The sequence below is a fragment of the Sceloporus occidentalis genome, unplaced genomic scaffold (assembly GCF_023333645.1).
Source record: "Sceloporus occidentalis isolate IW3139 unplaced genomic scaffold, rSceOcc1.0.p SCAF_207, whole genome shotgun sequence".
Lineage (NCBI taxonomy): Eukaryota > Metazoa > Chordata > Lepidosauria > Squamata > Phrynosomatidae > Sceloporus > Sceloporus occidentalis.
The window spans coordinates 1,206,435-1,211,661 of NW_028317187.1; positions in this window are offsets into that span (position 1 = coordinate 1,206,435).

The window sequence follows — 5,227 nt, forward strand, 5'->3', positions numbered from 1 at the left end:
TTTCGAGTTCTGTGCAAAATCGGTGGCAATATACTCCGTGCCATTATGCTTGGCAGGAAATGACAGACACCAAGTTTGCTCCTGTGCCGCAATATGATTCTTTTGCACCTCTGAGACCCCGTTGGCGTTAACTAGGAGTCATCTCAGCTTGGTCCAGCAAAGTTCTTCTTTCCATCTTGACCTCCTGGCTTAATGTCTGCTAAATGTTGTACATCACGTCACATCTAAATGTCTACTGGATGGCATTTACTGTTCTATAATGAAAGCTCTGTATAAGCCTATTACCTTATACTCCACAAGATCTTTTATAGATTTATAGAGCCCCATCAGATACATTAGTGCCAGTAGTGTACCTAAAGGAGGGCGAGGGGGGCGGTCCAGAAATGGGAGAGGCAGGCTGTTTAGGGGGGTAGAGATGGCACAGGCAGGGTACTTCAGGGGCAGAGGTGGCACAAGCAGGGTGTTTCAGGGGCAGAGGTGGCACAAACAGGGTGGTTCAGGGGCAGAGGTGGCACAACCAGGCTGTTTTAGGGGCAGATGTGCAACAGGCAGGCTGTTTTAGGGGCAACTGCGGCATGGGGAGGCTGTTTGAGGGGCTACCATCAATGTCTGGCTCAGTCTATAGTAACAGGAGTTATGCTGTACCATATATGTTCAGTAAATGCTATTTATTTAAACTTAATGAATGTATTTAAGTTTATAATTCATTTTTTCAGATTTCTATTTTTCAGTTGACATGCAATTTACAAATGTGTAAAATAAATATTCTTGCCAACATTATTTTTTTTTGTATGTGTTTATACTTTGTTTCCTGGTGTCTGATTAAAATAAAATGAAAATAAAAAAGGATGGGGGTTTCTTCCACAATCTTCAAGCTTTGGAAGAAAAGGAGGAAAAATAAATATAAAAAAAATAATTTAAAATAAAAAAAGAAATCCAAAAATGTGGTGCCACATACAGGATCTGCCCCAGGTGCCAAATATACCATGTACGCCCCTGCGTAGTGCTTTCATAATGGGGGAAGTTATAAGTCTCGAGTGTTAGATAGTTTGAGCAGGGCCCTCCTCAACTGTTGTCAAACTGTTATGTTATACACTACTTGTCATGTCCTGTCTACCCAGTATATAGCCCTATGGAATATGCAAGGCCGCCATCTTCACTTTGTTAAAAGGCACTGTGCGTCTTTAAGACACAGGTGCCTGGATAGGACATCATATCCTGGCGGTCAGTATCGTAAATGCTCACAGCACCTTTTACTGCAGTCTGAGGAGGCTGTGCTGAGCCTCTGCTTAACATTCCATCCCACCTACAATTGTATTTAGCAATATTATAGATATTTCTCAGAGAATAAAGAGGTTAAAAAGAATTGGCTTTTTTCAATACATTTCACAAATCCTTGATGACACTTTCCCTGCTCTTTTACTTCTCTTCGCCTTGAACACCAAACATTATGAGTCTTTGGATGCCCGTGCCGGCACGCAGCCCGTTTGAAGCATTGTATTCCCATGTGACAACTGTCCGCTGTTCCGTGTAAAACGCCTCTGGCATTATAAAACAAGAGCCTTGTTTATCTTGGAACAGCAAATGAGCTCACTCCAAACAAGACATACGTTTAACCTGGTACAGAGCCAGAAACAAGCTAAGCAATCATTACTCAATTACTGGAGCTGTGAGCTATATAAGTGAAACTGCAGCTGCCGCCGCCGCCGCAGCCGCCAATTCAACACCAATATTTCTGCAGAGGAGAAAGGAGTTGTATTTTCCTGTTTCCTCTAGGAAAAAGAAACAGCGGGAACTGTTTTCTTTTTCTATTAATATGTTAAAAATGTGTCTATTACTTTTAACCCTTAACTTAATTTGCAAAGCTTGGGGTGAATATTTGCTTCTCAGTAAAAATTATAGGAAGCAAAGTATTGTTAAACTAGGAATTCAAGTGTGCTTGAGTCCAACTCGACTAAGAACGTGCAATGGTTACTATGTTAAAAGGAACACTCTAGCAATCATATGATAGCTTTTCTGTGGTGTTCACCTCCAGCGCTGGCTTGGCAATTGTCTAAATGATATGTGTGCTTTCTCCTTCGGCCCGCACAGAACCCTAACCTCAACCCCATCGAACACCTTTGGGATGAACTGGAATAGAGATTGTGAGCCAGGCCTCCTCGTGCAACATCAGTGCCTGACCTCACAAATGCTCTACTGGATGAACGGGCTAAAATCCCAGAGAAACACCCCAAAATCTTATGGAAAGCCTTCCCAGAAGATTGGAAAATGTTATAGCTCGAGGGGGGGGGGACCAACTACATATTAATGTCCATGTATCTAGAATGTGATGTCATCAAAGTTCTTGTCAGTGTAATGTCCAAATACTTTGGTCCATGTAGTGTATCTTGGTATCCTCCACTGCCTCAATGCCAATTCCAGAACATGTAAGCATGGCACACCTCCTCAAGAATTAGTTCATGCAAAGAAAGAATAAGGAGGCAAACGTTTAGTTTAATTTTAGAATTCCTAAAATATGTAAACTGTGTCATATACGTTGAGTCTTGGGCATTAACTAGGCTAAGGATACTTGAGATTGCATTCTGTACCTGGTTGGAATTAAACTCATGCTTGCAGCTTGGTAATCCATTTCTTTCACCATTGTACCACTTTCCCCTCTTAGATCAGCTCAAGCTCTGATAGTAATGATACTATAACCTTGCTAATCAGCCTTAACGCCTTACACCTGAGATCATTCTATAAAAAGCCACCACCTTCCATGTTCTAGTTACCCAATCTCAGTATCACAACATAATGATTGTGGGAAGGGACAGCAGGAATGGCAATTTTTAGTGTTAAATAATATGAGTTTTCATAATCGAGGAAGGACTTTGGGTCAAATAAGAAATAAATAACGGGAGCTGCGTCTCTGCAAGTCAGGTGCTTTCATCAGTAGCTTGAAAATGACTTATCCTGCTTGTTACGTATTTGCACCAGAGGTCATTATTTCAACACTTTTTGTCTGTTTTTCAATTCAATGCATAAAATCCCAAATGGCATGAAAAAAAATAAAATATGGAAAATGGAATGACTGAGAAACATAATATATGGCGGTGTTAATGCATCTTCTGTGGAAAGTATGCAAAAACAATCAACTCTACAAAACACCCCACTAGTGAGTTACTATCTTTCATTGCCTAACATATGACAAATATATCATTTATTGTGGCAGCAGACATTCCTCTTTACGAAAGGAAGAAAGTATGAATACAAATTGTCATGCATGAAATTTAGTGTTATTCTCAGCATGTGAACAACCAAGGTTCATGTGTTTGGATTTTGAATAGATTATTCAATGGATGGTCTCAGACCTTAAAAAAGTGCCGTTTAAGATGGAAAGACCCAAATTTAAAGGGAAAGTACTATATGTTGTGAGTCCTTATCTTCAAAGCTGAAAAGGTTTTCCCAATATCCAGAAATCCTAAGGTCATGGGTAGGATCATTTGGGCTGCAACAACTTCATGCTATCCAAAATATACTTCTTGGATCTTCATTAAATTTTTAATATAAGCTTAATCAATACATTTCTCTGCCTGGTACCAAGGATGCCTTATAAGCAGCACTATCTGGTTTGCATATTAATGTGAGACTAAATCATGCCACCAAATTATTTACAATTGTTCTATATCAACCTTTGCAATTTTATTGTGATGTAACCAGATTAACTGTTCCAATGTCTAAGAACTACCCCTTTAAGAGAATGAGGAATTTTAGCTTACAATATTCTTGCTCTGGCTCCTACTTTAACCCTTGCCACGGAATAATTTTCACCATGTTAATTCCCTAAATGGTATTTCCAGTTTCTAAATCATAAATTAGTAGGCATCTAGAAGAACAATGGTGCATCTTATTGCAATTTATATTATAAACACATTCACTTATGGTTTTAGAGAATTTAGAACACTGTCATACCCACAAACATTCTAAGCTTTTATGGAAGAAAGAGGTACAGATGGAGTTGGGTGTCAGAGAGTGAGTGGAATTAGTAATGGGATATTTTAGGGGGATAAAATGAGCAGTGATAGCTTTGGGTTCTCCAAAGACAATGACTTTTGAGACAAGATCCTAATTTGCTTTTTGGAAGATCTGATCTTGTGTTTGCCCTTAGAGTTATGAACACTATATTTCACATAACGCATGTTAAACAAACAGCTATTTAGATGATATTATCTATTTTTAATTATGTGTGTATTTACTTAAATTATTTTCATTTTATATTTTTTGAAGAGTTTAACAATTTAGTGTTATGGGGGTGCTTTTATACGCTTCCTTCGAAGACGGATATGAGTCATTCAGTTACAAATGCTATGTTATACTGGCAGTACCATTGCTAAAAGCCACCTTTTTTAAGCTTAAAATAACATTTATTTGCAAGTTTTCCTACACATTATGGTAAAAAAATATTCAACTGCTTTTAATTATATTATTAAAATATCAACAGCTTTTTCAAGGATTTTAGGTCAGTAATACTTAACCTTTCATAGAAAAGTGGCAGATTAGCTGTCAAGCTATGCTCTGGATATTAATACGTGGAATATTTTAGCAGCTGGTGGTTGTTCAGCCTCCCTCTTGGGACAGTTTTGTGAATTCACCAATACATTGACTCTTCTGTGAAATAATTAACAGACAGGCCTTCTTGTCTAGAGCTATTTTCCAAAGCTCCCATGCCCACAACAGTCATTTGTTGAAAGAAAAAAATATATAGAATGAAAGCATGGATTGCTAATGCTGAACTATGCTGACAAATGGCTAAAATGATGCCTTCAGACGATGGTACCCTCTAAATCAAACATTGGAAAGGCAGGAATTGAAACATTCATACATAAAAACAAAAGCCTCAACAAATAAGCCCTATGGAAAGAAGTAGGGTTCTCATTTTGAGGAATCACAGCAATAAGTCTGTACCCAAAATGGAATCCGGTATTAGTTCAATGATCATGCTATGGGTCAAGAACCAGTAAGCTGAATGAGTGTTAGTCAGGACAGGAACCATATACAGGTTACATCAAGGGTCAGGGCCAAGTATACAATGTGCCGTATTAAAACAGAAGTTGGGTACAAGTTAAGAAGCACAGCAGAGATGTCAGAACCAGAAGGAGCGTAGACAGGAAAGAAAACCATGGGTCAATCCAGGGAATGGATAGTCTTCTCCAGTCTGACCCAACATTACTAGTGACATCATGAAGGT